Raw genomic sequence first — 12,740 nt, forward strand, 5'->3', positions numbered from 1 at the left:
TGAGGCGTATATCAAAATTGGTTATTTATGGGTTCCGTAAGAACCAATCACTGGGTTTCCGTCGAGATTCGAGACGAGAGCTCCGCCAATCACGCCCGAGCTTCCAGTCTCTTTATTTACAGTTAGTGGACATAAATGGCCTCTTTGCTGCCCGGCTGAATACTGCTAAGATTTCGCTCGACTGTGAATTTACGCTTCTCCTTAGGCCATACTAAAGACATACGTACTTCGCTATATATTCTTGGAGGCAGTCTTCTCCGCCACTTTAATCCTCTCTCTCTCTCTCTCTCTCTCTCTCTCTCTCTCTCTCTCTCTCTCTCAATCATCGAGAGTACTCATCTTTTACATTAAAATGCATCCATGCAGAAGCTTGGGCCATCGTCAACCTTTCTCCTCTGGAATTTCCTCTCTCTCTCTCTCTCTCTCTCTCTCTCTCTCTCTCTCTCTCTCTCTCTGAGTGGCTTTCGGTGCACAACGGAAATAAGTGAGCAAAGAGAACCAAGAACAAGCAGTCATGAAGTTTTGTTGATATAATTTCGGCAAAATTGCTTCTTGAAATTCGAGTGACAGCAGTTTCGAAATCCATGTCTTAAGAAAGGTAATTTTTGGGAATAAACATATGCCTTGACTATGCAATCTCATCCGCTATGAAATAGTGAATGATCACGCTATACTTAAGTATATATATATTCAAGGTAAATTTTTCAAACATTTCTTGATATGCATTAGGTATCTTTATTGTTACACATATCTTGTATTCGTTTTTACTGTTAAAATATTTTTAGCTCTTTTTCCTTGATTTTCTTGATTACTTTTGAATAAAGTGACGCATCTGTTATTATTACTTACCAAGTCTTCGAAGTGCTCGGTCAGATCGTGGAATTTCTCATCTACTTCTGATTTCCCAGATTCATTTTTTTTTTTTTTTTTTTTTGCATTCCGTGGGCAAATAAGAACCGTAGGTTTCGCGCCTTTTTGCGCCTTAAAAAAATAAACTAATAAAATCTCTTCCCAAGAGGGCATCAGCTCTACAATAACGTTCATTTATGTCACCTAAGAAATACCTACTTTTTTTTTTTATTTGGAATCAAGGATGGCAGGGGATATTTCCCCCCTCCATTTTTGAGATGACATGATCAGTATTTCATACAGAAGAGATCTGTTGATGAAAAGGATATGGTTTCAGGGATGAGAGCTTAAGTATGATTACAGGGGGCTGTGAAAAGAGACCAACGGGAGAGATGAAGAGGGAGAGAAGGTAATACGGGGGCCATTATGGGTGGGGTTTGCCGGGGAGAGGGAGAAAAACATATTTGCCAAGGACGGGAACTGCGTTATAGAGAGAGAGAGAGAGAGAGAGAGAGAGAGAGAGAGAGAGAGAGAGAGAGTTTTGAATCCACCATAAGACTAGAGAGCACGCTATCGAACAGTCTTGCGAAGTTTAGCTCAATGGATAGGCGGTGTACGTTTAAGGGAGAGCCCACTATAATGTATGGCATGTGCTGTGATAATTAGACACCTTTTCTTCCACCCTATAGATTACTGGGCAGTATTTCATCGGGGCCGATACGGTATTAAAGTAACGGAACAAATGATTACCTAAATTACATAGCATTGAGATGATATATATATATATATATATATATATATATATATATATATATATATATATATATATATATAATGTCTCCCTGTTTAAAAGCGGCTACTGGTCGTGAATTGGATCCTTCGTCTTAAGGTTTTCTCTTCGGATGTTTCATGGACCTCTTACAAATCAAATTTGTAGTACCTTTGGTGATCGTCGCCATTACGCATAAAATTCCAAGAAATTGATAAAACGGTAAACATAGATTGACTATACGATACAAATTTTCAAGAAAACCGGCTCCCTCCACGAACTTCAAAATCTCCTCCCCGAGATCCCAGAAAAGACGAAAATTACCCTCTTCATCAATAAACTCTGAGAAGAAACGATTTCTCAAGTTCCCAAGGTTGGGGCACAGAACCAGCGTAAAGTGCTATACAGAGATTGGTGGCAATAATACGAAATACACTTTCCCCTGAATGAATTCTTGGCATGGGAGAATTTTTATACAAACTAAGTGATGCAGAGTACAATATAAAGGAAAAAATATTTTAATCACCTGAAAAACAGATATAAAGTAATGAAGAGAATTCAGTTAATAAAAATCAAGCTGCAATGATTTTCTTATCAGATCTTCCAAGAAATCCTGCCTTTCTCTTCTGCATAGGACACCGTTCTTCACGGGTGCCATCACCAGTCCCGCTTCCCCATCCTGGCAGGATACCTGCCTTCCTCCGAGAAAGCAGCCTCTGGGTCGGACCCTTTCCTTCAAGGCTGCCCTCAAGAGACTGGCGAGCCTTGGGATTTCTTGGGCCTCATCCTTGAAGTTCTTGGTCCCTCTCCAGGACCGCTTCCCCAGCCTGGCAGGATACCTGCCTTCCTCCGAGAAAGCAGCCTCTGGGTCAGATCCTTCCCTTCTAGGCTGCCCTCAAGAAACTGGTGAGCCGTGGGATCTCCTGGACCTCATCCTTGAAGTTCTTGGTCCCTCTCCAGGCCCGCTTCCCCAGCCTGGCAGGATACCTGCCTTCCTCCGAGAAAGCAGCCTCTGGCCGTCAAGGCTGCATACTTTACTAGAAGATGAAATAACTTACAAAAAACTCGCAAAAAATCCGTTGACCAAGTAATAAAGAACTTTAATATCAATATCAAACAAATTCTTAAAGATAAAAAAAGAACTTTTGTGTAAGTTAACTGTAAAGTGTCCCTCATTACCTTATTTTTATGGCCTAGTCAAAACTCATAAGGAAAACAAATCTATGTGCCCAATTATTAGTACTGTAGGATCAATTGCTTATAAACTATCTAAATATCTTACTAAATTGTTATCCCCGCTACTAGGAACTGTATCTAATTCACACATCAGGAGTTCTCTTGATCTTGTGGGAAAATTAAATAACATTGTACTAAACCCTAGCGATATCTTTGTCAGTTTTGATGTATGTTCCTTGTTTACAAAAGTCCCTATTGACTCTGTGCTAGAATATTTAAGTAATGAACTTGTACTGCGTGAATTGCCTATGTCCGTTAGTCACATAATTTCTTTGATTAAGTTATGTATTTGTGATTGTAGATTTATTTTTAATGGAGAATATTAATAACAAAATATATTATATATATATATATATATATATTATATATATATATATATATATATATATATGAGCTAATTCTTTTAGGGTTTTGATGTAAGGATGACTGCGAATTAACCATTTGTAGCCATAGCGCTAATGAACGAAAATTATAAGAAACTAGATGACCTCTGAACTACAGCAATGGTTTTGAGTGTAACGTTTTAGAGAGCATATGTAGGTAAAATCCAGAAGGGCAAGCAGATTATTTGAAATTAAGCAGATTATTTAAAAGTAAAATCCAGAAGGCCAAGCAGATTATTTAGAAGTAAGCAGATTATTTAAAAGTAAGCAGATTATTTAAAAGTAAAATCCAGAAGGGCAAGCAGATTATTTAAAATTAAAATCCAGAAGGGCAAGTAGATTATTTATAAGTAAAATCCAGAAGGGCAAGTAGATTATTTATAAGTAAAATCCAGAAGGGCAAGTAGATTATTTATAAGTAAAATCCAGAAGGGCAAGCAGATTATGTTATATGCATAAATTCTTTAAAGATTTTCAATATATAATAAAAAAGCAACTACCGGAACAAGGTTTCCCATCTGAATTTTATATATATATATATATATATATATATATATATATATATATATATATATATATATATCGAACTACAAATGTCCCTTTAATATCTAATTCGCTCTACCTCGGAATTAATATATTTTCATATATGCTTAACCGAGGGGAATTTATTAAGCGATAATAGAATTGGCCATCGACAGGCGCGAACCAGCGACTTCCCAATCCCAGGACTGGCAGTGAAGCGGTGTCGGGGTGGTTTAATAAATTCCCCCTCGGTTCCGAGGTAGAGCGAATTAGATATTAAAGTACATTTGTAGGTCGATATATGTATATGAATCACGGTAATGTGATAGACTTATATATATAAATATATATTATATATATATATATATATATATATATATATTCATATAAATATATATATATATTATATATATATATATATATATATATATATATATATATATTTATATATATATATAAGTCTATCACATTACCGTGATTCATATACATATATCGACCTACAAATGTACTTTAATATCTAATTCGCTCTACCTCGGAACCGAGGGGGAATTTATTAAACCACCCCGACACCGCTTCACTGCCAGTCCTGGGATTGGGAAGTCGCTGGTTCGCGCCTGTCGATGGTCAATTCTATTATCGCTTAATAAATTCCCCCTCGGTTAAGCATATATGAAAATATATTAATTCCGAGGTAGAGCGAATTAGATATTAAAGGACATTTGTAGTTCGATATAATAATATATTCATATATAATATATATATCTATATAATATAACAAAAATTATATATATCTATATATATATATATATATATATATATATATATATATATATATATATATATAGATATATTTATTGAAAATCTTTAAAGAATTTATGCATATAACATAATCCATCCAAACTGGCTTTGGCATAGTGTTTACACATTCTTATGAATAATGTTTGAATTCATAGCTTTCCTCAACCAGCGCGTATACGCACCTGGCCACCCCTCGCCCTTTGACCTTTTGTAAATTCAGAATCCCGTCTTGCGAAACTAATTTACTTTAGAGAAAACGTAATTACTTACCGTATTAAACATACGTTATGATTCCGGGCCTTAATTAGTTTCTATTTATAATTTCGAGATGTGTTTAAACGAGTTGTATTTTGGTTGACGAAATCTCGTGGAAAATCAAGAGGCGTATCAGCTGCTGCAGGAAGCGAGGGGTTCAGGCAAAGCTGTTTTAAGCTTTTAGGTTTTTTTCTGTAATATGTTCAGATTTTTTCTTGTTTTCTACATATCTTTGTGGGCAAAGGTCTCACGTTTTATCTTATATGCGTTTTGGCTTTGTTGATCTCGTTTATCCCCTTTCTTATCTGTCTTGAATATATTAAGAATTTTATTCCTTCCATACACACACACACACACACACTATATGATATATAGATATAATATATATATATATATATATATATATATATATATATAAAATATTTATAGATATGTATATATATATCTATATATATATATATATATATATATATCATATATATATGTATATTATTATATATACATATATATAGATATGTATTTTTAGTATTATATATATATATATATATATATATATATATATAAAATGTGTGTACCAAATATCTGATTTCAATTATAGATAGCAAGTGTTGCTTCCGCTTCCCGTTACCATATTGTAAGTATAATTTGATTCCATCCCGGTATATATGTGTATATGTATATACGGGAATGAATATATATATATATGTATATGTATATATGATTTTTTTAAATGTGAGGCGAAAGAATCGATCAAATGGTTCAGAGATGGTTGATTCATGTAGAAAGACAGATGATAAGTTAGTGATGTTTGTGTTACAATTAGGAATTATTGTCAGAGAGGAGTAGAGGAAAATCAAGGAAAGTCTTCCACGAAAAGACAAGACCGCGACATTTCCTACTTTAATTGTGGAGTCGTGGGTGAACCCTGCGTGGGGGGGGGGGGGGACCTCCACAACATCAGCTGCCTTATATCTGCCAGCAGGAAAGGGTCCTTAGCACGGCGACGAACCTTCCTGCACTGTTCAAAACTATCTTACACCGACTCCCGTCTCGTGAATGGTGGTACCCTTCCTATCACACAATCTGTACAGCTCTTGTGAGACCGCCTTTCGTTCTGCCTCCCAATGTTTCCGAACTGTAAAAAGTCTTAAAATAACCCTTAGCGGTGATAGCATTTTTGTTCTGTTTTAAGTGCTTGTTCTTTGTAATCTGTTGTTTGTAGTTTGCACTCTCTTTTTTTCTCACTTTCCTCTTGGCCATATACTCTGCTCATATTTTTTATATTGTAGTTTCTTATCTTCTCCATTAAGGTACTCGGTTCAACAGTTTATTCTAACATCATGCTACTCTCGCCTTTCCTGTATCATTCGTCGTAGATTCAAGTTTTTATTTATTTATGCCTCAAGTTTCGCAGATCTGTACGTATAGTATTTCTCATCTTGCAATCTCCCCTGTGACCTATTGCTTTCCTATTACTACATTTAATTAAGCCTTAGCCTTATGCATGTTGCTACTGTATACCTAATCATTTTGCGCATATCAGTATACATGTGCAGATGACGTGTTTCGCTTATGTAATATATTCAAGAACGTCAAAGGACGACGGGAGTTCGAGGGCTTCAAGGCTTAACCTGATTGTGCCATGAAGGTTTTTGCCATCTGCGACTGAGGGTCTTCGGGAGGGAATTTTTCTTAATAAGGGCAACGGTTACATTTTTCTCTCGTGCTTTTGCGTTGGCAAAAGTCTCTCTCTCTCTCTCTCTCTCTCTCTCTCATAACAGGTATTCAGTTTTCCCTTGGCTTCATCCCCCATTGGCACTTCATGGAATGTGCAATATCCTTCACTATCGTTGAATAAACTGACTAAAGAGTTCATCTCTCTTTAACTCCCCCTCCCTTGTTTCCGCTATGTGGTAGCGTACCATGTGGTACAATTAAGATGCTGCTGTACTTATTGTACAGTATGTGAATAATACTTTCATTCTTGGGTCTTGCATCATTCAATTTTTATTACGTCAGCTCTGTTGTTTTACCTTATGTTAATTATTTTATGAAGATATTGTTGATTTTTTTTCAGCATTTCATCTTTTACTGTAATTGGATTAATAATAAGGTTGATAATTGGGTTGTAAGCGATTACGTGTGATTTTATCACACACAAGTACGGTTGTTTTAGTAAAAGTAGGGGAGGGGGTTGTGATCTGATTGTAATTGTACTCGAGTATAACGTGCTATAATACTGTTTGGAATAAGGCGATACGTTAGATTTAACAGTTGGCTGATAGTAAATATTTTATGAACAAGCATGTTGGCTTGCGCTACTCGCGCTGGAACCCGGCGCTGCTGTCTGCCCTAACCCCCCTACCTACCCCGTCCCCACCTGGAAGGGACAAACAGGTTTGCAGGAGGAGGGTGGATGTCTCCCCTACCATCCTGTTCCCTTACCTAGCCCGCCCAAACTGTAAAAGCATTCCGAACCCTCCCTGAAAAAGCAGCACGTCATATTTCAAAAACTAATCATAGAATCTTGAAAATAATCTTATTATGTGTCCCCACACCCAAATTACCAGAAGAATATTTCTTTAAACTAACCTAACCTAACCCAATCTAACCTAACTTAACCTAGGGTCATGGCAAAAAAAAAAAAAAAAAAAAGGAAAAAAATGGGGGTTGGTGCAGTACTAGTATACATTCGGGAATTTGCAGCCCGCCCTCACCCGAGATGGACAAACTGGTTTGCAGGGGTGGATGGCTGTGTCGGGTCTCCCCTGCCGTCACCCCGGGGAGGACAAACAAGATCCATTCGGGTTTTATTATTACAGAAGATAGAGGAACGTTGTCGTATAGGATGTTACTAGCGAGTGGTTTTTATAATTATTAATTATTATTGTTAATATAATTGTTGTTGTATTGCCTGGTCGTGGTTACATGATAAATATGTGTATTATGAAAGCTGAACACAAGTGGTGTTGATTATATTCAGATTATTATTATTATTATTATTATTATTATTATTATTATTATTATTATTATTATTATTATTTTGGTGTCGTGTAAAGTAGTAAGAGAAGAAAAGAGATAGCGATTGGTGTTTTAAAAAGACGATATACGTCTTTTTGTTAGTGAGCTGCACATACTTTTTAGTTTATATTTTACTTTTTAGTGTACATTTTGCACGTGTGATTTGTTATGGTTAATCTTACACCACAGGTGCGTGGCTGTGAGGCCATAGCTGCTAGTACGTAATGTGTTAAGTATCACAAACTTTGACCATTTCTCGTGTGCTTCCCATTCCATGAACGATGTTGGATATAAACTACTTAATTGGGTTTATTGAAACAATTTCTGGCCAGCCACTTTTGTCGTTAGATATTTTCATATTGCTCTCTTTTGTATATTAAGTAACAGGTTTGCTTTTTGTGTCATAACAGAAATATACAGACGTATCCGTTTCTTTTTACGTTAGAATGGGTTTTAAATTTCCAGATTCCGGCGCTTGATTAACATTAAAACAGAAATCACATAATTTATGTGTCTTATTTCTTTCCAGGTAAGATCCTTGAAATATGACCAGTGTTCGTCATCGGTAGATGTCAAGGTTAGTGAGGTGGAATGACTCCCTTTTTAATGGGATATTTTTGAAAAGTAGTATAATGCCTTTATAAATATGGTTCTGTGTAGAGTGTACTGTGCAGTATGTTACCCATTATTTAAATGACTAACGCACGTCTTTGTGAGAAATAACGATCAAAATATAACATGGAGATAGTGTTCGATAAGCACTTATCAAATGAAGCTGCAGCATTCGTGTTCACCACAGTTTTTGACATTTAATTCATTTTGGGATTATGTTCTTCACCAGTCAAAGAATCTTCATCATTGCGCGCACTCACACACACACACACACACACATATATATACGTATACGAATATATAGTGTGTGTGTGTGTGGGTTGGGTGGGGGGGGGGGGCACTGACATCAGTTTACCGTAACTGCTTTTTCACGTTTCATAATGTTCATGATTAAGCCTTGTTTTTATTGATGTTGACGAATGTCTGTGATGTTTGTAATTTTCTGATATCACATAACTTGATTATCGAACTCACTCAAAGGGTGTGTTTTGTCCCTCCTTGAATGCGAAGCTTTTTTTTTTTTCTGTTGCAAGAAGAGGAGGTAGGTGGGAGCCATTTGTGCAACTTCTTGGGCTTTCGGGTTGCGGCTAAGAGGATCACGATAGAGCCGATGATAATTCTACTACTGTGGGACGTTTTCGCCTGCGTCAAGTTTTGCTTCAGCTTCTGTGTGGCAGTGTTATTGTTCTTTGCAGCTGTGTTCTTTTTCAGTAGCTCTGTGGCATCACTTTTTTTCGTACAAATGGAGACGAAGATTTTTCAGTAAAGGATTTATAGTAGCAGTATAACTGTGACTCTTTTGTAATGCAGGAGATAATATCTTACGCCACTGAAAGTAATGGATTCATTTCATATTTGTCAAGTAGTTTCTTACAGGAGCGCGGGAGCTGAGTCTGCTTTCTTTTATAAGACCGTGGATTATGGATATCCGCCGCAGGTTAGCAACACGACGGTGACTCGTCCTGCTATTCAGGTTTTAATGTCGAAATAAGTGACTGGCAACGGATTTCCTTGTGGAAGGCAGCGCCTATAATTTTCGAGTACAAATACAGGCAAGAAAACAAAACTAGTAAAATGTGTGAAATATTGTTACACTAAGAGAAAGAGCACGCGTGGGCCGGAAATTATGGACGTTTATAGACAGTCACAGACGTGTGAGTATTTGATAGTCTCTCGTTGCAAGAGGTTTCTTGTTGCGCTCAAGAAAAATAAAGGGGGGGAGGGACAATTTACTGTTGTGTTGTGGAACAAGCAGAAGGGGTTGTAATGCGTGAGGGTGGGAAGGAGGGAGGGAAGGAGGGGTTAGTAGGTAAATAATGGGGAATTGGGAGAGTGAAGGGGGAAGGAAGGTAGGGTTTTTTTTCTGGTGTGGGTGGGGGTGATTAGTTTCCAAGGCGAACAATGTCTTGTTCACCCTTAGTTTATATATACTAGATTCTCCCTCCGCTTTTCCCCTCCTTACGATTTCTGGCAACTAATAGTGGACACCTTTATCCTAAATGGGAAAGTCACGCGAGGGAGGCGTTTGCCGTTGTCGTTGCTTTATGGCCATAGTTTATTTTCGGGGGAATGTTGTTTCCTTGGATGATATTGGCTTCTGTTGCTCATAAGCCAGGAGCGTGTGCATTTGCTCTCATTATATAAAAAACCTGTAAAATATTCTTTTTGTTTCGTATGGTGGTTATCATTACAGTAGACGCAAGGAAAGGCAGCATGTTTGTCTGCGTTACATTCACCTGCGTATGTTAGTAGACGTGTGTGTGCCGCAAGTAGCATAGAGGGAGAGAGAGAGAGAGAGAGAGAGAGAGAGAGAGAGAGAGAGAGAGAGAGACGGTGTCTACACAGTAACTGACTCAGTCTGCTGCTGGTCTGCCACCCGTCGAGTGCGCGTTGTGTAGGGCTCCTCCCGGCCGCCATATGAACTCGCGGCGTCTTTTCCTTGGAGTCTGTTAACAACAGCAACAACGAAAGTAATAAACATTTCCCACTGTTGGTATGATTTCGGAAGAGTCTGTTGACCACGTGAAAAATAAATTCTTGTCACGTCATGGCTAAATAGACATAAACATATAAAAATGTGTGTCATCTCTCATCTATGGGAATGAAATAAGAAAAGATAACGAGGCTTTCTCGTAAGTGTTTCATGCCATTAACTTTATTCTGGACGACACACACCTTGCAGGGGCCACCTTGTAAGTATTCCCTACGCATCTCATTCATTAAATCTCTGTGTTATAAATGTGTTCAAAAAGAGAACATCGTACTTGTTGTTGTCACATGATCAGTATTTTCCTTGATCAACCTGTGGTTATTTTAATGTAGATAGGCAAAGTGCCTCTTGCAATTGGGTCTATTTTGATCCTCCCCAAGAGCTATTGTTATTCCAGCTCGACCTTGGCACTGCTCAAGTTCATCGCCACGTGCATTCCTTCCTTCCGACTTTGCTCTTGTGCTCTGCTCTTGTGCTGACACCGCTTTTGTGTTTTGGTCACGGCTGCCCCGACACCGCTCCCATTATTTCCGCTTGAATTCTTCTTCAACGAAAGGAATGGCATCTTGTCTATTATTTTTTGGTATGTAGCTTTGAAGCTACCATTAAAGATCTAATATAATATATACATGTACATTGCATAATATATATACGTGTGTATATATATATATATATATATATATATATATATATATATATATATATATATATATATATATACACACTGCACATTGTATAATATGTATATATATATATATATATATTGTGTGTGTGTTTATATATATATATATATATATATATATATATATATATATATATATATATATATATATATATTACACACGTCCGCGCGCGCGATGTCATTGTATGCATTCACGAACATTATTTCAGAACACATAATATTCTAGCTTATATAAATAGAATAGATGTATTAGAATTAGAATTCAGTATCTCCATGCAAATGAGTCAGGCTTCAAAAGAGGGAAAGAGACGAAGATCTGAAGCAGCGATAGTGAGTGAATGAGAGAAAAGAAATGGACGAAACTCCCAATAAAGCAGAAGCAGAAGGCTTGCATCTGTACAGACGAAAGGCTCCAAGAAGCCAAACACGAAGGATGAAATTTCAAAAGCATTAAGTTGCAAGGAAAGAAATGCTTGTCTTACCTGACAAGTTTTTTTTATACAGGATATATAATATAATATATAATTAAATATATACATATATATATATATATCTATATATATATATATATGTATATATATATATATATATATCTATATATATTATAATATATTAATAATATATATTATATATATATATATATCTATATGTAGATATCATGTATATATTGTATTATATAATATTAATATATATTATATATATATATATATATATGTGTGTGTGTGTGTTTGTTGTGTGGTGTGTGTGGTGGTGTGTGTGTGTGTGTGTAAATGAAAAATGTTGTTAATTTATGTGTGTGCTACTTATCGAATTGGAATTTTATGCCGCTGCTTCATTCTGGTGAAGCATTTCGTCCGAAGCACACATTCCCTCCGACGCTCACTCAGCAACTGCTCCGTGTCACTGGAGTGTTTGTCACGGCGTTGAAGCGTCAATAATAGCTTTCTGAGTCGTGTGAGGAAGCTTCACACTACGTGATGAATGCGTAGTAGTAGTAGTAACAGAGACCGTATTCTACTATCGGTGGTAGTAGTTGTTTTTGGTCCTACCTTGTTCTTAATTGCAGTCTTTTGACGGTTGATATAATGGAGAGAAAGATCCGGGCGGAGGGGTCATTGGGGATGGAGGGGGTGTGTGAGTGGAGGGAGGGTTACTGAAAGAGTGAGGGAGGGCTCTATGAAGTGAAGGGGAGGGAGGGGTCGAAGATGAAAGTGAGGAAGAATGAAAAGCGTATACGTGGAGCTGATTCACGCGTGGAATCTCTAGTAATGTTGACTTTATTTTACCCTTCATTGATCTATTTCCCCATGGCCCTCACTTCTGAGGCGTATCTGTGGTGTGTGCGCCTCTTTGGGACATTCGCGTTGATGTTAAAGTCTTCCATTTTATGTGCACTCGTTTGTCCCATTGTCTTATTCTTTTTAGTTCCGAATTTTTTAAATGATCTAGATGATAAGTGTACTGACTTTGCTTATTTCATAAACAAGTCTAGAAAATGGTTGTTATGCTTTTGTATTTCATTTTAATGGATTTCAAAGTAAATGGTTGCTTTGCTCTTAATGGAATCTATACTGCATGGCCTTTAATTTTTTTTTTTTTTTTATAAATTAACAGACAGTGAAA

The 12,740-nt window shown here is 36.8% G+C and overlaps 1 protein-coding gene across 5 annotated transcripts in view; it reads left to right on the forward strand.

Annotated features, from left to right (window-relative positions):
* The window catches only part of LOC135221693 (transmembrane protein 47-like), a 445,877-nt gene that overhangs the window by 219,799 nt on the left and 213,338 nt on the right, over positions 1-12,740 (forward strand). The window contains exon 1 of one of the 5 annotated variants that reach the window (XM_064259433.1): positions 10,315-10,637. The exons of the other annotated variants lie outside the window; for them this stretch is intronic. The gene's annotated coding sequence lies outside the window, so the exon portion shown is untranslated. Of the gene's footprint in view, positions 1-10,314; positions 10,638-12,740 lie in introns of those variants that run through there. 5 annotated transcript variants of the gene reach the window in all.

The sequence above is a fragment of the Macrobrachium nipponense genome, chromosome 3 (assembly GCF_015104395.2).
Source record: "Macrobrachium nipponense isolate FS-2020 chromosome 3, ASM1510439v2, whole genome shotgun sequence".
NCBI classification, from domain to species: domain Eukaryota; kingdom Metazoa; phylum Arthropoda; class Malacostraca; order Decapoda; family Palaemonidae; genus Macrobrachium; species Macrobrachium nipponense.